The 21,548-nt window shown below is 34.8% G+C and overlaps 5 non-coding genes and 1 pseudogene across 5 annotated transcripts; 4 read left to right on the forward strand and 2 right to left on the reverse strand.

Annotated features, from left to right (window-relative positions):
- Nucleotides 1–1,299: 1,299 nt before the first annotated feature.
- Nucleotides 1,300–1,371, reverse strand: TRNAD-GUC. Its single transcript has one exon. It is a non-coding gene; the product is annotated as a tRNA-Asp (tRNA).
- A 333-nt stretch (nucleotides 1,372–1,704) lies between these two features.
- On the forward strand, nucleotides 1,705–1,784 carry TRNAS-GCU. The gene has a single exon. It is a non-coding gene; the product is annotated as a tRNA-Ser (tRNA).
- A 3,976-nt stretch (nucleotides 1,785–5,760) lies between these two features.
- On the forward strand, nucleotides 5,761–5,842 carry TRNAS-GCU. Its single transcript has one exon. It is a non-coding gene; the product is annotated as a tRNA-Ser (tRNA).
- Nucleotides 5,843–7,769: 1,927 nt separating this feature from the next.
- Nucleotides 7,770–7,841, reverse strand: TRNAD-GUC. Its single transcript has one exon. It is a non-coding gene; the product is annotated as a tRNA-Asp (tRNA).
- A 333-nt stretch (nucleotides 7,842–8,174) lies between these two features.
- On the forward strand, nucleotides 8,175–8,256 carry TRNAS-GCU. Its single transcript has one exon. It is a non-coding gene; the product is annotated as a tRNA-Ser (tRNA).
- Nucleotides 8,257–12,504: 4,248 nt separating this feature from the next.
- Nucleotides 12,505–14,835, forward strand: LOC114164145 (annotated as a pseudogene).
- The last annotated feature ends 6,713 nt before the right edge of the window (nucleotides 14,836–21,548 follow it).

Genomic DNA, 21,548 nt, shown 5'->3' on the forward strand with positions numbered 1-21,548 from the left:
TGTCGCTGACAAACGAGTGAAACTCGTACAACCAGGATATAAAGTATTTTCTTAATCATCTTTCAATGAACCATACACGTGTGCTCGTCGAAAATTTTCTTGTCCAATATCTTCAATCATATCTTCCATGCAATCCTCACAATATGGATTAAACTCTTGACTTTCAGATAAGGTTGAAAGGTGTACAACTTCGTTATGCCAGATCCACGTTGTATAACTCTTCAAGATACCATCACATAAAAGATATTCTCGTATCAAACAGGGAAAAGCTCCATTCTGCTATCTCAAAAGAGTTCCATCCACCAAATTATGAGTTCCAATCAATCAATTTAGTGTACATGTCAACAACATAATAAGGTGGTTCTTGTTGGACTCAAATACATACACACACACATATAAATATATATATATATATATATATATATATATATATATATATAACCTGTATTAGCAAAAAAACTAAAACAATGAAGTAGCATGCACGATTAAACACATGGAATGGTGAAAACATTCAACAATACAATAAAATCACTCAAATTACTATCTTCAATACTTCAGTTCCAGGGGAAATATTGAACATATTATGCTAGAACAAATATAAAGATATCCCTATGAAGTTTCTGATTAAAATAAAGCAAACACTTGTGTTAAAACTATACAAAATATATCAAGTATCTAATTACTAAAACCTAATCCTACTCAAAGTAGTTACGTCGAGTTGATAAATTTACCCGTATAATTCTTGGAGCAGCATAGCCTGCGCACATCCGTATCCGACGATCATAATTGAGCCAAAAAAATTCATGGGAACCTTTCAAATATCTATAGTAGGAGGTGGTAGTTTCCAAAAATTCCAAGAGTAAAAGTCCTCCCTGTAGACAAGGTTCAGAAAAAAGATTGGAAAAAAAGCAATTTACAACAGGCAACTTTTCAAAAGTAACCCTTAATAGAACGAAATTTACATTCAAGTTAAATAATGCAACAAAGATTTAAATCACACGGTAGGAAATTATAAAAAAGGTCCATCCTAGCTCTCTCGCACAACACTCGACATGATTTGCATTGAATTTTAAATGTTCCAAAGACCGCAATACCAACCCCCAATGACATTATGAATAGGAAAATTAAATGATAAAGTTTCTTCAGATTTTCATATAAAGATGCATAGGTTGCAAAATCTTCTTTAGAGAACCACAGAGGTAGGCGAGTAGATGGGTCAAACAAGGTAGCAATTGGAATCTCACTTTTGGAGAAGAAAGTGCAAATGACACCACATTAAAAGGTAGCAAAAGCATAAATCGCCGTTGCCAGGGATCGAAACCGGGCCACCCGCGTGACAGGCGGGAATACTCACCACTATACTACAACGACCAACACATTAAAATTAACTAAAGTCTCTCCTTCATTGCTCTTCCAAAACTTCCTGAAAAGTAATATGATAAAGGAACAAAGACAATAAGAAATTTGAATTATGACCGATTGAGAAGATTGATAACAACAATATTTCCCAAGAACATGAATTATAATCCTAACCTGAAACCAAACTATACACAACCTTGTTTCAAAGATTAAACAAAAATCGCGTATCCATAAAGTCGATTCAAATTTACAAAAAGAATAATCTGAATTCATGGTTTTTTTGGAATCATCCCAACTTGTGAATGTTCACCAAAGAAAAACCATTAGCACCAAAGTCACAAAGAAGTCGCTTTGGCCGAGTGGTTAAGGCGTGTGCCTGCTAAGTACATGGGGTCTCCCAGAGAGTTCGAATCTCTCAGGCGACGTCGATTACTAATTTTTTTTATTTGCTGTCAAAAAAATACCTTCGACAATAATTTTCCTATGCTCATCCTCTCCAAACCGAACATATAAAAATTCCAACACCGAAAGGTGTGGCCTTAAGGTTAGGGAACATACCATGTAAAATGCCTGTCAAGAGGCGATAATAGAAGCTCTAACGTCGACGATGAAGAAACATCGGAACAAAGGCGACGACGAAAATGGCCTCACCACACAATAGGGGGCGATAGAGGAAGTAACAGAGCTGATGACTGAGGCACTACAGAGGCAATAACGAAAGCATGAAAAGGGTTTGGGAGGGAGAAATCTTTACTTATTTTTCGAGGGAATTTCAAGGTGTTTGAAGGTGTTTTTCGTTGTTTGAAGGTGTTTTTCAGGAGTTTCGAAGACCTATTATTAGGTGAAGAAATGGTAATAACTTTCGAGTGTTTTTTTAGTTTCTTCTTCATCTTGCATATGTATTGTTGTTTGTGTTGTTGTTTGAATGTATTTTTGTGTGTTTCTATTTCGTTTTCATAATTTTTGTTTTGTTTTTCAGGTTCTCAAGTTTTTTCCAGAAGCTTCAGCACCACTCACACACTCACCTACCACTCTGATACACTTCTTGTCTTCGTTCTCTCTCCTCTACTCTTTCTTCCTCACACTCTCAACTTCTCTTTGAAGCTTCTTCTTTTCCTCTATTCTTTCATGTTTTCTTCTATTAAAAAGAAGATCAAAGATTTTTGAAGATCCAAAACGAAGTTCTCAAGCAGAAGGATGAAAAATCATTATTAAGAGGTTTTATTTTTAAAAGGTTTGATTTTTATTATTTTTCCATTTTTTGAGATTGATTCTAATCATTTTTGTTTTGTGAGCCAACCCATCCTCCTGGTGGTGTTCCAATGGTGTTCCTCACATGTGGGTCTACGAGGTTAAACTTGAAGGATCTGTTGTTGGATCTGTACGTTATTCATGAATTTTTTTTATATGGATTTTGTGTATATATAATTTGTTTGGTTTATATGACGATGTTATTGTTCAATAAATATTATACTTAGGATGCAGATGAGGTTCTGAAGCAAGTTCTTGAAACTGAATACTTTGGATTTTTTTGAAAAGATGAATGATTTGCTTAGTTAAGTTTCTTCAACACTAGATGGTAAAGTTTCTTCAATGAAACCTCTGGATGTTTCGATCTCTTCAAATCAGTAGCATGGAAAACATAAATTATTATTGAAGACCATTTAATAGCATGGGAAACATAAATTACTATTTAAGACCATTTAATGCAACTAGATGGTAAAATTTCATCAATGAAACCTCTGGATGTTTCGATCTCTTCAAATCAGTAGCATGAGAAACATAAATTACTATTCAAGACCATTTAATAGCATGTGAAAAATAAAATTACTATTCAAGACCATTTAATAGCACGGGAAACATAAATTACTATTTAAGAACATTTAATGCAATAACTTACTCTATCAATAAATCTTACGTTCAATGAAACCTGCACAACTTCCAATGAAAATATAAATTTATCACTGCATTGGAAATCTAAATTTATCACTGCTCAAGAAACCCTACACAACTTCCAATGAAATTTTTTTAAATATATTTTCATAACGTCTTATAAATAATGAATACAAAATCTGAATAAATGTTTGTATAAATTTTTGTAATTATTATTTGCACTACTCCAGATAATCATCATTGCACCACTGATCTAGATAATTGAACTGTTCCATTAATTTGAATTGTTCGGAATAAACATTTTGATGATTCAATTGATTGGAATTCACCTATTGACGTAATTCATTAATCTCTCTTGATATCCGAATATGGTGCACGTTTGTATAAATATTTTTCCTTATTATTTGCACTGCTTAAGATAATTATCATTGCACTAGTCCACATATTTCAATTGCTTCATTTATTGTTTCATCACCAATATGCTTTCATGATTCAACTTATTCGGATTAAAATATTCAAAAGATACATTTACTTATCTTCATATTTGACACTTAATTCAAAAGATACATTTACTTCTCTCATCTACATTTCACACTTTCTTTGTTTGATCAACAAGAATTAGTTATTATAAATTAAATGTCTACATTGATAACAATATCTGCATTTATTTTTGTTTAAAAATGTTAACATCAATCTTACATTATGTTTGCATTTTTGTTTAAGTTTATTATTCATGTGTGGACATTAATTTTGCATGAGACCAAAGTTCTCAATATTCCTATATTTTATTTAAACAACAATATGTACACATGCATTTCATTTCAATATAATATATAACTCAATGTACATTTTAAACAAAAACAAAATAAAATGTGTGTACCTATCAACAATTAGTTATTATAAATTTAATGTCTACATTAATAACAATACCTGCATTTATTTTTGTTTCAAAATGTTAACATCAATCTTACATTATGTTTGTATTTTTGTTTAAGTTGATTATGTGTGGACATTACTTTTGCACGAGACCAAAGTTCTCAATATTCCTATATTTTATTTTAACAATAATATATACATATGCATTTCATTTCAATATAATATATAACTCAATGCAATAAAGCTTTTGATGAGAAATCATGAGATCCACTCAATTGGTTCTGCTCCATTCCCATAAGTGAATGTAGCAATCAATATTATGAACTTATTTCATGCCTTTGTGGGGCTGAACAAAGCAATGAGCTTTTGATAGAAAATCATGAAACATGTCCAATTGGTTCTACTTCATTCTCAGAAGTGAATGCAACAATATTTGATCTATATTTTCATGATCATGATATTGATTATGAACATGGTTATAAAGAAAATTTCTTAGACATATTTTGTCACAAGAAGTGGCATAATAATGTGAAAAAGGGAAGAGAAAAATTTGAAAATATTGACAAATAAGATGAAAGTATATATTATCATTACGGTAGTAAAGACCAGTTGAGTTGTATTTGTCGTACACCAAAACATTTTACAAATAATGTGAAGAATATAGAAACACACTTTGCTTATAAAGATGGTGATTCTGATTATGGCCATATGGATGCTACTCATCTTGATATTATTATTTTCTTTGCTAAATCAAATGGAAGCATTGATCACCTAATTGGTTATGAGAGTGTTGAAAAAAAAAACTCATATTGATATTTATGTTTATATGAAAAATGAATGTTGGCACTAACACTAATGATGAGGATATGTGCCTTATTCATAGTGTAACAAGTCATACAATTCTCAAGAGTAATAAATTTTTTCTCTTGTTTGGTAATGCAATAAGTCAATATTATTTCTCGTACTACTAATATAATTGAAGGCTCTAAAAGAGCTATTGTACTTCTACCAAGAGGTACAAGATTACATATTAAAAATGCATTTTATTTTCCTAAATCTAATGGAAACTTATTAAGTTTCAAGGATACTCATCTAAATGGATATCATATTAAGACAAACAATGAAGGAGATATTGAATATTTTTATATCACTCGAAGTAATCCTTAATAGAACGAAATTTACATTCAAGCAAAATAATGCAACAAAGATTTAAATCTCACAGTAGGAAATCGCCGTTGTCGGGGATCGAACCTTGGTCACCCGTGTGACAGGCAGGAATACTCACCACTATACTACAACGACCAACACATTAAAATTAACTAAAGCCTCTCCTTCATAGCCCTTCCCACACTCCCTACAAAAGTAATATGATAAAGGAACAAACTAAGAAATTTGAATTATGACCGAGAGAGAAGATTGATAACAACAATATTGTCCAAGAACATGAATTATAATCCTAACCTGCAACCAAACTATACACAACCTTGTTTCAAAGATTAAACAAAAATTGTGTATCCATAAAGTCGATTCAAATTCACAAAAAGAATAATATAAATTCATGATCTTTTTGGAATCATCCCAACTTGTGGATGTTCACTAAGGAAAAACCATTAACATTAAAGCCACAATGAAGTCGCTTTGGCCGAGTGGTTAAGGCGTGTGCCTGCTAAGTACATGGGGTCTCCCCGCGAGAGTTCGAATCTCTCAGGCGACGTCGATTACTAATTTTTTTTATTTGCTGTCAAAAAAATACCTTCGACAATAATTTTCCTATGCTCATCCTCTCCGAACCGAACATATAAAAATTCCAACACCGAAAGGTGTGGCCTTAAGGTTAGGGAACATACCATGTAAAATGCCTGTCAAGAGGCGATAATAGAAGCTCTAACGTCGACGATGAAGAAACATCGGAACAAAGGCGACGACGAAAATGGCCTCACCACACAATAGGGGGCGATAGAGGAAGTAACAGAGCTGATGACTGAGGCACTACAGAGGCAATAACGAAAGCATGAAAAGGGTTTGGGAGGGAGAAATCTTTACTTATTTTTCGAGGGAATTTCAAAATTGAATTTTCTCTCAAATTCATTAATATTAATTAACCACCTTGTTCCTTGAAAGAGAAATTGATAGTGAAAATATACAAATTATTTTATGAGTATCTTTTTCACCTCATAATGACGGGTTGGCAATGTATTACCCTCTAGGAGCATTAGATGCAATAGTTCTAGTAACTCACTAAAACTTTTATCAATCCACCCATTTTTGGCTTTAATGTTAAATAATCTTAGTGTCGCTGACAAACGAGTGAAACTCGTACAACCAGGATATAAAGTATTTTCTTAATCATCTTTCAATGAACCATACACGTGTGCTCGTCGAAAATTTTCTTGTCCAATATCTTCAATCATATCTTCCATGCAATCCTCACAATATGGATTAAACTCTTGACTTTCAAATAAGGTTGAAAGGTGTACAACTTCGTTATGCCAGGTCCACGTTGTATAACTCTTCAAGATACCATCACATAAAAGATATTCTTGTATCAAACAGGGAAAAGCTCCATTCTGCTATCTCAAAAGAGTTCCATCCACCAAATTATGAGTTCTAATCAATCAATTTAGTGTACATGTCAACAACATAATAAGGTGGTTCTTGTTGGACTCAGATACATACACACACACACACATACACACACACACACACACATATATATATATATATATATATATATATATATATATATATATATATATATATATATATATATATATATATATAACCTGTATTAGCAAAAAAAACTAAAATAATGAAGTAGCATGCACGATTAAACACATGGAATGGTGAAAACATTCAACAATACAATAAAATCACTCAAATTACTATCTTCAATACTTCAGTTCCAGGGGAAATATTGAACATATTATGCTAGAACAAATATAAAGATATCCCTATGAAGTTTCTGATTAAAATAAAGCAAACACTTGTGTTAAAACTATACAAAATATATCAAGTATCTAATTACTAAAACCTAATCCTACTCAAAGTAGTTACGTCGAACTGATAAATTTACCCGTATAATTCTTGGAGCAGCATAGCCTGCGCACATCCGTATCCGACGATCATAATTGAGCCAAAAAAATTCATGGGAACCTTTCAAATATCTATAGTAGGAGGTGGTAGTTTCCAAAAATTCCAAGAGTAAAAGTCCTCCCTGTAGACAAGGTTCAGAAAAAAGATTGGCAAAAAAGCAATTTACAACATGCAACTTTTCAAAAGTAACCCTTAATAGAACGAAATTTACATTCAAGTTAAATAATGCAACAAAGATTTAAATCACACGGTAGGAAATTATAAAAAAGGTCCATCCTAGCTCTCTCACACAACACTCGACATGATTTGCATTGAATTTTAAATGTTCCAAAGACCGCAATACCAACCCCCAATGACATTATGAATAAGAAAATTAAATGATAAAGTTTCTTCAGATTTTCATATAAAGATGCATAGGTTGCAAAATCTTCTTTAGAGAACCACAGAGGTAGGCGAGTAGATGGGTCAAACAAGGTAGCAATTGGAATCTCACTTTTGGAGAAGAAAGTGCAAATGACACCACATTAAAAGGTAGCAAAAACATAAATCGCCGTTGCCGGGGATCGAACCCGGGCCACCCGCGTGACAAGCGGGAATACTCACCACTATACTACAACGACTAACACATTAAAATTAACTAAAGTCTCTCCTTCATTGCTCTTCCAAAACTTCCTGAAAAGTAATATGATAAAGGAACAAAGACAATAAGAAATTTGAATTATGACCGATTGAGAAGATTGATAACAACAATATTTCCCAAGAACATGAATTATAATCCTAACCTGAAACCAAACTATACACAACCTTGTTTCAAAGATTAAACAAAAATCGCGTATCCATAAAGTCGATTCAAATTCACAAAAAGAATAATCTGAATTCATGATTTTTTTGGAATCATCCCAACTTGTGAATGTTCACCAAAGAAAAACCATTAGCACCAAAGTCACAACGAAGTCGCTTTGGCCGAGTGGTTAAGGTGTGTGCCTGCTAAGTACATGGGGTCTCCCCGCGAGAGTTTGAATCTCTCAGGCGACGTCAATTACTAATTTTTTTATTTGCTGTCAAAAAAATACCTTCGACAATAATTTTCCTATGCTCATCCTCTCCGAACCGAACATATAAAAATTCCAGGTGTGGCCTTAAGGTTAGGGAACATACCATGTAAAATGCCTATCAAGAGGCGATAATAGAAGCTCTAACGTGATGAAGAAACATCGGAACAAAGGCGACAACGAAAATGGCCTCACCACACAATAGGGGGCGATAGAGGAAGTAACAGAGCTGATGACTGAGGCACTACAGAGGCAATAACGAAAGCATGAAAAGAGTTTGGGAGGGAGAAATCTTTACTTATTTTTCGAGGGAATTTCAAAATTGAATTTGCTCTCAAATTCATTAATATTAATTAACCACCTTGTTCCTTGAAAGAGAAATTGATAGTGAAAATATACAAATTATTTTTTGAGTAAACTCATTCTTTTCTTAAAAGTACTTCTTACACATAAATTAAAAACAATTCAATAAATTAATACATATTTTCTCTACAAAACAATTATCTATTATAATATATAAAAAAAATACTAGTAAATTTTCATTTTGTTTGGTTGACAAATGTCACCAAAGTTTGTTTCTTTAGTCATTTAATATTTTTTAATTACTCTTTCATTTTTATTTATATTTTTCACATAAAAGTTTTTTTATTTATTTTTTTATTTTCAGATTTATTTTTATTTATATTTATTTTATCGTTACGTGTGTATAAAATTTATTTTATTTTTTATCTATTTATTTTATTTTTAAAACAATTTGCCTATACTATTTATTTCTTAATTTAATCTTTTTATAAATTTTAACTAATTGATCATTTAATAAATTATTAAAAACTAACTTATTTTTAAAGTAGTGTTATGAATTAATGATTGTTTATTGATTTTATACAATTACTCGTATGATTGATATGATTGACACTGATATGATTCGTTTATGTAAATATTTGTATTGACTATTTGATTTGTATAATTTATGGGTTATATGTTGTATCCATAAATTAGGATTTTTCCTATCAATAATAAGATACACAGAAAAGTTGCTCCTCATTTTCTGGATCTCTATTCTTCATTTTCTTCTCTCCTCTATTATTAGCTTTATTTTATATCACGTTATCAGCACGATACTCCAACAAACTGAGCGTTAGTGGAAGCATTTTCTCTCTAAGGACAATGTTCTACGTGTCTCAATCCAAGTTTTTTATAATTCTTTATTCCTTTACAATTTTATCTTATATTTTCATTCTTGTGATAAGAATTGTTTGAATTTATCAAATTTCATATCCGTTTTATTATTATTATTATTTATTTTTATTTTTATTATGATGGTGATTTTTGTTGTTGTTGTTGTTGTTATTATTATTATTATTATTATTATTATTATTATTATTATTATATGTGCTAATTCTAAACACGTGCAATGTTGCAAATCTTGAATTTGTGACCCTTGATATTATAAGTAAGAATTACTTGTATTAGATTTTAAATGTTGAAATACATTTAAATGGAATTGGTCTTGGTGATACCATTAAAGAAATAAATAAAGCATATGAGCAACGAATTTGTTGTTGCAACAACAATATTGTGAAAAAAATATTTCACAAATATTATAAATTTATTTCATGCATTTGTATGGCTGAACAAAACAGTGAAGCTTTTGATGAAAAAGCATGAGATCCACTCAATTAGTTTTGCTTCATTCCCAAAAGTGAATGCATAAATAAATATTATAAACTTATTTCATGTCTTTGTGTGGCTGAATAAAGCAATGAGATTTTGATAGAAGATCATGAAACATGTCCAATTAGTTATGCTAAATTCCCAGAAGTGAATGCAACAATATTTGATCTATATTTTCATGATCGTGATATTGATTATGGACATAGTTATAAAGGAAATTTCAAAGACATATTTTTTCACCGAAAGTGGCACAATAATGTGAAAAAGAGGAACATGAAAATTTGAAAATATTGACAAATAAGATGAAAGTATATATTATCATTATGGAGGTCAGTTCAATTGTACTTGTCGTACACCAAAGCATCTTACAAATAATAAGAAGAAGATAGAAACACACTTTACTTATAAAGATGGTGATTCTGATTATGACCATATGGATGCTACTCATCTTGATATTATTATTTTCTCTGCCAAACCAAATGGAAGCATTGATCACCTTAATGTTATGAGAGTGTTGAAAAAAAAATCTCATTGATATTTATGTTTATATGAAAAATGAATGTTGGCATTAACACTAATGATGAGGATATGTGTCTTACTAATAGTGCAACAACTAATACAATTCTCAAGAGTAATAAATTTTTCTCTTGTTTGGTAATGCGATAAGTTAATGTTAGTACTATTTCTAGTACTACAAATATAATTTAAGGCTCCAAAAGAGCTATTGTACTTCTACTAAGAGGTACAAGATTGCATATTAAAAATGCATTTTATTTTCCTATATTTAATAGAAATTTATTAAGTTTCAATGATATTCATCTAACTGATATCATATTAAGACAAACAATGAATGAGATATTGAATATCTTTATATCACTCGAATTGAGTCGAATAAAAAAATGTGTATTGGAGAAATTATCAGTCTTTCCTTATGGCTTGTACTACACATGTATTAATGCAATTGAGACGCATGTCATTGTAAGCCAGAAGCTTACAAATAGAAATGAATTTCTTGTTTGGCATGATTGGTTGGGTCATCCTAGATATATCATGATACGAAAAATAGTTGAAAACTCATGTGGACATCCATTTAAGAGTTCAAAATATAATTAACAAACTTCTTCAGACCAATGAGTTCTCATGTACTATACGTTCACAAAGGAAAGTTGATATTAAAACCATCACTAGAAAAATTAGAAATGAGTCAATCTCATTTTCAGAACGAATACAAGGTGATATTTGTGGTCCAATACACCCACCATGTTACATTTAGATATTTCATGGTTTTAATTGATGCATCAACTAGATGTTCACATATTTGTTTATTATCAATTCGCAATCAAGTATTTGCAAAGTTAGATATACACATTCATTAGAGAAACTCTATCCCCTGATTCCATAAAGCATGGCTACCACCATGTTTGTCTACATTCTACATCTTTAGATGATAACCTTAAGACATTCTTTGTTGCCATAAGCCACAACTCGTGGTTCTGCCATCTATAAGCCACAACTTTTAGAAACACGTGAAGAAAATCATGCTACGGACCACACTTTGTAGCAACAAGTGGAGTTTTCAATACAAACCTAAGTTTGTAATTTCAACACAAGATTAGGGTCCAATGGTTTGCCTGTGCTCGACTAACTTGGTGCCAAGATTGATGAAAATTTGAAATTCATGATTTTTGAGTTTTATGGATTAGAATGCACTCCAAATATCACCAAATGATTATAGCAAAAGTTTTGATTCATAAAAACCCTTTATTTTCCATAAATATATTAGATATTTATCCAGACCATGTGTCCAATGTATTTTTGTAATTACACCCAAACAATCCTTAAAATTCACTTAACATTACTTTCTTATTTTGTACCTTAATTACATTTTATGTAATTTATATTAAATATCCACCCATATTTCATCTTGTAGTCATCCTCACATTAATTAATTTTTTGTACAATTTTTGAAACTTAAATTTATTCATTAAAACTTCAAATTAACAAAAATATGTAATCCTTGTTATTTAACATGTTCTTCACAAAAATAATAAAAATTAGTTGTCGTTTAGAGACAAGTAAGAAATGATGAAATAAGAAAACCACCACCTTGTCAATGAAAAAAATTAATGATGATAACTCAAATGAAAAATATAAAATTTCTGAATGCTCAATAAAATAAAATATTCAATATAAATTAAATTAAAAATATACAAATTTGTTAAGGCTTGAAATTCAATTAAATTTTAAATAAAATAATTAAGTTAATTTAACATGTCAAGAACATCCATATATTATATAATTAGCTTAACAAATATATTTAAATACTCAAACTATTTAAGAGGTTATAATACATTAACAAATTACAAGGTGACTATAAAATTAAAATCTTTTAGAATGAAAGAACAAAACAAAAATTTAAACCTTGCAAAATGAATATGAAAATGAATCATTTAATAAAAACTAAAGCTAAACACTTTTAAAAGGATGTTAGGATCCCCCACATGAGTTGTCCATTGCACACTGCCTCTCTAACACAGTAATTAGGCAATGTAAACGTGCGAAATGCACGGGATCAAGCAAAATGATGAAGGCTAATTGCACAAGGGCATCATCGTAAACCACCATCGTCGTCATCCCTGTGTTGCTCCATGTGCCTCGTATAAACCCACGATTCCCTCCTCTTCCAGGAACACCCCAACCAAACCATTCTCTCTCTCTGCACCTTCCTACCTCCTTTCCCCTTCCACTCTCTTCCAATAACACTTTTCTTGTTTTTCAATTCCCCATCTTTTGAGAGTCTCAGTGATGGGTGTATGCTGTCGCTGTTCCCACACCTCACACATCACCGCCATCATCATCACCAGCTTCTTCCGCCACAAGCCTTAGATTTTTACAGTTTTACTTCACCCACGTATTTCTACACCGTTGACCACACTCCATGCTCTTCCTCTGAGGATCCAACATGGTGGCTGGGACTGTCTTTTCTGCTGCTTCAAATTTAACCACTTTGCTTCCCAACCAAACACCTCCTTCCGCCTCTCAACCTCTTGATTCTCTTTTCCATTCTTCTTCTTCTTCCCCTTTTCTCGGTACCTTCCTTATCTCTCTTCTCTCTTACAATAAAGGCTTGTAACACCGATAAAAATCAACTCTTTTACAGTCTGAACAAAAATTCATGAATAAAAACTACAACTTGCACTTGCCCAAGTTGTGATTGGGTTGGCTAAGGATCCTACAACAATTTACAAACATGGGTTGATGGAATACGACTCTTAATAGTCTAAATTGTCATTTTTTATACATGGGTAACGGTCTTTTTGTGGTGGTGTTGTTTGTTCAGGTTCAAGATCTATAGTGAGCTTTGGAGATGTTCAAGGGGGAAGGGGTGCAACGAGTCGTTCTTTCTGCCATATGATGAGAATGGGGATGAGGACACGGACGAGTACTTTCATCAGCCTGAGAAAAAACGCAGGCTTTCCGTTGAGCAAGTGCAGTTTCTTGAGAAGAGCTTTGATGAGGAGAATAAGCTCGAACCCGAGAGGAAGATTCGGCTAGCTAAAGAACTCGGGTTGCAGCCGCGGCAGGTGGCGATTTGGTTTCAGAACCGCCGGGCGCGGTGGAAGACGAAGCGGATGGAGAAGGATTATGATTCCCTGCAGGCATGCTATAATGATCTCAAGGCCAGTTATGATGATCTTCTCAGGGAAAAGGATAAGCTCCAAGCTGAGGTGAGTTCAGTTGATGCCACTTGCTGAATTCTAGAATGCCAAATTCGATGTATAATTTAGCTCTTCACAGTAGTTACTTAATCTAAGTTGATTCCACTTGTTGAATTACAGAATGACAAGCTTTCAGTTAGCATGCAAATTAGCTTTTGAAAGTAGTAACTTGTGTTAAATTGTTGATTTGATAAAGCGTTTGTGTATTCCAATTGGCAATCTGTTAGTAAGTTTACTGGGAAATTGTTTAAACCAGCAATACACGGTGTCTTGGTTAGAATCTCATCGCTGGGTCATTGACTCATTATCCCAAATGCAGAGATTTACCATACCAAGTTGTCAATTTATACATAGTCTTGTCCATCTAAAAGGATTATTTACCACACCATTTTATGATTCATGAAAGTGTTTGTGATTGTGGTGTTTCAAATTAGGTAACAAAGCTCAGTGAGAAGGTGCTTGGAAGAGAAGAACTGGAGGAGGGGAAGTTTTACCGGGTTGAAACCAAGGGATTTGAGGAGCCGCTGCAGAAGTCTATGATTGATTCAACTTCAGAGGGTGAAGGGTCCAAAGTTCACATTAGTTCAGCAAAGAGTGACATGTTTGATTCATCAGAAAGCCCACGTTACACTGATGGAGTGCACTCTGCTCTCCTTGAGACCGGTGACTCTTCTTATGTGTTTGAACCTGATCAGTCTGATGTGTCTCAGGATGAAGGAGATAACTTGAGCAAGACCCTTTTGCCTCATTACATGTTTCCCAAACTTGAAGATGTTGGTTACTCCGACCAATCTCATAATTCATGTCATTTTGGAATTCCCGAGGAAGATCAAGCCATCTGGTCTTGGTCTTACTGAATTTTCTGTTGTAGTAGTAGTAGTACACAGCATGCATCTACCTTGGACTCTCACAGCTTCTTCTGTCAAGAAATGAGATGATGTTGTAGACATGGTTGAGTGAGTGAGAATAATAAGCCAAAGAAAAATGGCACTTTACTTTGCAATGTAACTTTTGGATGAAATGTAATTAAATAATGTCTTCTTGTTGAGTATGTAGCTCTCAGTTTCATTTGAGTTACATAGGTAGTTAGATGAATAATCATGAACACAGAGAGTTTATGTTTTCCATTTGAGGTCAGTTATGATGATTCTATTCTATAGTTTTGTGTTGATTGTGTTGTTGACATTTAATTGGTGGAGGACCTATAGCACTTGCTTGATTCCTCGGTTCACTTGGAACATGGGACCATGTTGTTTGAAATTTGAATAGGTGGCAAAACCTTGCACGAGGAGGTTGACTAGACTGTTTGAAGGATCACTTTCTTAAGTTTGAGGGTATTTTTGTGAGGTATCCTTTCTCCTCTAAGGGTCACTTTCACTGAATTGGCAACAATCATAGTAGTGGCTTCCAACAAATTAAGGAGAACCACCGACTTTTGAGAAAAAAAGTTTTGCAAGTGGTTCTAGATATCAACTTCATTTTTACACTCTATTAACACACATAAACTTAGACATGATGTGTAAAATTTACAGTTACATGTATGAGATTTGTGGTGGAGAGAGGAGAATGATATTTTTGAGTGTGGGGATGGGGTAGGGACCACCACTTTGTTGTTTCCCTTGGAAGTAATCAAAAAATGAATGCTTTTTTTGATAAGTGATTTCAAAGAACTATGCAGGAGACAGATAATAACTTGTCGTCATATGCACTATAGAAATTACATACAAGACGTCATAAGAAACAAAAACAATGTTTTACATATAAATATAAGTAGTAAGCATAGAATATGAATGTGTGTAATCGAATGCAAACAAATTAAACAAAATAGTTCATTTTAGATTAAAAGTAAATCGCATTCTTCCTAACGCTAACATTGTTAATTGTTAATAAAAGGAATAATAATATTTTATTTTATTTTATTGATCTTGCAATTTCCACAACTTGAATATTTTACTTAAGAAATGGACGCACATTCACAAGAAAATTGTTTATAAACATTTTCCAAAGCGCTCATGTTGGTTTTAATGTAACTCAATAAATGCATCAAATAATTGATCATAATTTGACTCAAGTTCAAATTCAAACTTACTTACATCGTTAATAGAAGACTAGAAAGAAACCAACGATGAAACATAAGTTTGACTTTTCATTACTCTCACTTTATGTTTTTCTGGAGAACTTGAAGCATTTTCCTCCAAAAAGAAAAAAAATTGTAGACTTTCTTCTTTTTACAATTTATGTCTTCAACTTGTTTTGTATTAAACAAAGGACAATCAAGTTTAACACAATCACACATACTATATTCAAAACATGTATAAGATGATGTTGACCTTTATGATGTTTACGTTATTGTTTCTAAAATTTGTTTCCGCTAAAATATTTATATTCACACAATCTGCACTATGCAATTGCTTCTCTTATCTAAAGTCTACTTTCATTCTTCTTCTTTCAATCTCTCTAGCTTCAACTTATGCTCTCTTAGTTTAACAAATAATGTAGCCATGTGATGATATTTTCTTATTATGAAATTGTTTGTGACTCTAAGTTGTCACCATCCATTCAAACTTTTTATAATGTTTATATTCAACTCTCTTTTATCGAATTTCTTTCCAAGTGATTCACTATGGTAGAGAGTTGTTCCACACATAAAAAATGTTTTCATTGGGTAACCTCAAAAACATCTCATATTTCCTTTGCATTTATAACAGAAAAGGTAGAGAGAGAAAAGAGAAAGGAGACTTGTGATATTATGAAAAGGAAGTACACTATTATAACATATGCAGAGACGTAACATGGTGTATATAAAGGAATTAGGGGTGGGCAAAAAATCTAATTTTCTTGATCCAATCCACTTTTGCTCCAATCGAATCCATTTATAATCCATTTTATTAAAAATCCAACCCATTTAAAATCCATTTAATGGATCTGGATTTCAATCTAATTTACATTTTATATATCTTATGGATTGGATATCCATTTTATAAATCAAGATTTTTAAATGTGGATAATCCAAAAAATCCAATCCAAATTTTCAATTTAAATTTTTAATTGGGTTAGACTAAAGGTTGAGATGGACTATGCTAAATTCAAACTTGGATGGGCCTTGCTCGACGACCTATACGGATCGGGCAGGCCCGACGACCACAAAAGGTTAGGTGAGTCTAAAGATATGAACGGACTAGGCGGGCCCAATGACCCGAATGGGCCTAACGATTCAAAAAATTCAAGTGAGCCCGATGACCCGAACGGGGCAGGCAGACCCAATGACCAGATGAGCCAGGTGGGCTCGAAGACCCGAACGGGCCAGGCAGGTTCAAAGATCTGAACGGGCCAAGCAGGCCCGATGACCTGAACGGGTCAAGCGGGCTTGAAGAACTGAATGGGTCAGGTAGACCCAAAGACCCGAACAGGTCAAGCATGCCCAAAGACTCGAACGGGTCAGGCGGACCCAAAGACCAGAAAGGGTCACGCGGACCCGAAGACCCGAACGGACCAGACGGGACCACTGACGAAAAAAGGTCAGGCAGCCCAAAGACCCGAACGGGTCAGGCAGGCCTAGAGACCCGAACGGACTCGACGACCCGGACGGGCCCAACGAACCGAACGGGCCCAAAGACCCGAATGGGACGGACGACCTAGATGGGCCCTACGACCCGAACGGGCCCGATGTTCCGGACGGGCCTGACGACCCGGACGAGCCTAACAACCTACACGGGCCTTACGACCTGGATGACACGACGAAACGAAGACCCGGACGGGCATTACGACCCAAACGCTCCCTACGACCCGGACGAGCCCGACGACCCAAACGGGCCTGACGACCCGGCATGCCCGACGACCCGGATCAATCCGATGACCCGGACAGGCCTGACGACCTTGACGTACCTAACGACCCAGACGGGCCCCACGACTCGAACGTGCCCGACTACCTGATTAGGCCTGACTGTTTGGACGGGTCTATCTGGGTCGTCTGGCCTGTTTGGCCCATCCGGGTTGTCGGACCCATTCGGGTCGTTTGGCCCGTTCACGTCGTTGAGCCTATTCGTGTTGTCGGGCCCGTCCGGGTTGTTGGGCCCGTCCGGGTCGTTGAGCCCGTTCGGGTCGTCGAGCCCATCTGGGTCGTCCGGGTCGTCGGGTCCAATCGGGCCTTAATGACACAAGTTTTAAAAAATTCAATTTAAATTTATTTTATAAGAAATGGATTCTGGATTTTGAACTTGATCCAAATATTTGGATTGGATTTAAATCTTGATCCAAATATTTGGATCTGGATTTAAAAAAAATCCAAACTACTTTTACTAAAAATATGGATTTGGGTCAAAAATCTAATCCAATTATTTGGATCTAAAATAAATGTGGATTGGATCATTAAAAATCCAATCCATGCCCACCCCTAAAAGGAACCTAGCATGTGCAAGGCACATGTGTGAGCAGATATAGGTTATTTACGTAATATCCCCCCTTAAACTTATGGTAGGATTGTGCACAACCATAAGTTTAGCACGAAACAGATGAAACATGGATGATGCAAGCGACTTTGTGAAGATATCCACGACCTAAAATTTTGAAGGAAGATAAACAAAACTAATTTTTTCTTTTGAACATGGTCTCTAACAAAGTGGAGATCTACTTCAAAATGTTTAGAACGTGAGTGTTGGATTGGATTTGCCGCTAGTAGCACTGCTCCAAGGTTGTCGCTGTATAATGTTGGTGTGGGTATTGAAACCTGCAGTTTGGTAAGCAACGAAGATACCCAAATGATATATGTGAGAGCATAGGCAACATTTCTATACTCAGCCTTTGTGCTGCTTCGAGAAACAACTTTTTGCTTGTTGCAAAGCTAGGAAACCAGAGTGAAGCCAAAGTAGATGAAGTAACCAATATGGAGCGTCTGTCTGTCATCTACATCAGAACCCCAATCTGAGTCACTGAACCCAACCAAACAAAGATCACGAGCAGATCGAATAAGAATGCCATGAGTGGATGTACTAGCCAAGTATCTAAGTATTTGTTTGACAGCTTTCCAATGATGTTCTTGGGGAGCTTGCATGTATTGGCACACTTTGTTAACGAAAGAAGCTATTTCTAGACGTGTCAAAGTGATATATTGAAGGGCTCCAACAATCACGCGATATGTAGTGGGATCAAAGACATGGGACAAACCATCTTTGCTGAGACGTGAAGAAGAGATCATGGGAGTTTGTGGAGGTTTAGCATGCAGCATATCAGCCTTTGAGAGAAGATCATGGATGTAATTTGTCTAAGAAAGGTGTAAAGCTCCTTCTGGTGTCCACGAGGCCTCAATCCTCAAGAAAAAATGTAATGGGCCTAAGTCTTTAAGCGCTTAGTTAGTGTGAAGAATGTGAATAAGGTGTTGAAGACATGAAAATTATTACCAGTAATTATTATATCATTAAAATAAATTAACACAAGTAAGGTAATATCCTTTTGAAAGCGAATGAATAAAGAGGAATCTGACTTAGCAAAATGAAAACCAAGAGAAAAAAGAGTTGCACTAAGCTTTAAAAACCATGACCTGGGGGCTTGCTTTAAGCCCTGTATTGCTTTGTTTATTCTACACACAAGATTAGAGTTATCAAATAAAATCACATTTATTATAAATCCATTTCCCAAAAACGCAGGAAATTTCAAATAATTTATTTCATAATAAAAATAACTCTAAGTTCAAATCTTCTCAAAATTCAATAAAATACCAAAACAGTCTCACAATAGATTACATCTTTATTCCAAAACCATAAATGATAAAACTCTATAAAATTGTTCCCATGAGTTTTCCCCGCTCCGCTGCTAAGCCTCACCAAATCCACCTGCAACATCATTTGCTCCCATGTACCACGTACACGATCATCGCCAAACACAAGCAGATAGGGTGAGCTAACAAAATAAACACACACACATATATATATGGCACAAATATACAAATCACACAATCACCCCAAAGGAATTCCATCCTTTGATATCACATCACATGGCCACCACTATGTTATTCGTGTTCTACATCTTCTAGTGAGTACCTCTAGGTGTCTTGCTGCCATACCTATCGGCCACAACCGATAGAGCATGTGCGGGAAACCATGCTATGGATCACACACCGTAACGCCAGGTGAAGTTCGCAATCCCAATACGAACATAGTTCGTAATGTCCTAAGACTACCAAACTCGTCAGCTAATTACTGAGGAGGGTAATCTATTTGGACCCATTCGTACTGGTCACAACCAGTACACTCACACCGGCAACACTCGTCAACCCGAGCCACAACTCAAGAGTTCCTCGTGTTCATCCGCCATCCCGAGCCACAACTCAAGAGATGTTATTTCGAGCCACAACTCAAGGAATACCATGTGCTTAACCCCTATCTCGAGCCACAACTCAAGGGATACGTTCCGAACCACAACTCAAGGAACACCAGGAACCGACCTTTAAGATATTCTAGAAGTCTTATAGATCACGCACACAGAATCAACAACCCAAGGCTGCTGCAGTAAAATCTCCTGGCGGGGGACACGTACCGCTAGGCATTGCCCGCTTCCAGATCGCCTGGTGGGGGACACGTGCCGCCAGGCGCCAAGCGCCTCTGATGCTATTGTTTCAGCAAGTATCGCCTGGCGGGACAACCCCTTACCGCCAAGTGCCAAACAATACTCTAATGGTTTTGTAGCTATCGCCTAGCGGTCAAACACCACCGCCAGACGCTACACCAGTACTTACGCAGTACTGGTTTTTAAGTACCCAAAACAAGGTAAAAATCAATCCTACTCTTATAAATAAGCATATCCACAATCAAGAATATAGGCTTCCAAAAATCAACATGACTCACATGCATAATCTCAACTTAGATGGCATCATCATACATGTACACAAGTATCACCATATATCATATGCATAAATGCAATTAATATTGACACACATGCCTTGACCAATAACCAATTCTCCACATGTGACTAACCCAAAGGAACATTCAAATTGATATAGACTTACCATATAACCCAATCATGCTTCATTAGAAGTTACTTGAAATTATCAAGAACTTATTCATGTATTTTAAAGACTCCAAAATCAGTAATATTGAGTAATGTATAACTCTAGCTACTGACCTCCAAATCAAATCTCCACCGTTCAAAGTGAAGAACTACATGTTATGGACCACATGTCAAAATTTCACCTAAATCGGACGATTAAAGAACTAGAAAATGCAGTTTTACGAAAACTGCGCAAACCAAAAAAATGGTAGCCCCTAGTGCCCAGAAGTGAGGAAGGTGGCGCCCGACGGGACTAAACTACCGCCCGACGGGTCTTACATTGAAGACATGCAAATTATTACCAGTAATTATTATATCATCAACATAAGTTAACACAAGTAAGGTAATATCCTTTTGAAAGTGAATGAATAATGAGGAATTTGACTTAGCAAAATGAAGACCAAGAGAAAAAAAGAGTTGCACTAAGCTTTAAAAACCATGACATGGGGGCTTGCTTTAAGCCATATATTGCTTTGTTTATTCTACACATAATATTAGAGTTATCAAAGAAACCTGGAGGTTGAGACATGTAGATAGTTTCATGAAGAAAGCCATAAAGAAACACATTATTAATGTCAACTTGGTGGATTGTCATTTGTTAGCAACGACAAGAATTAATACAACTCGAATGGTAGAATGCTTGATGACAAGACTGAAGGTGTCATTATAATGAAGTCCAAAAGTCAAATGAAATCCTTTTGCAACAAGACGAGCCTTTCGTCTTTGTAGAGATCCATTCGCATTGTACTTGTTCCGAAAAACCCATTTGTATCCAATGATTTTATCATCAACGAGAGGAGAGACAAGAGTCCACATGTTGTTTTGAACGAGAGCTTTATAT

The sequence above is a fragment of the Vigna unguiculata genome, chromosome 9, assembly GCF_004118075.2.
Source record: "Vigna unguiculata cultivar IT97K-499-35 chromosome 9, ASM411807v1, whole genome shotgun sequence".
NCBI lineage: Eukaryota > Viridiplantae > Streptophyta > Magnoliopsida > Fabales > Fabaceae > Vigna > Vigna unguiculata.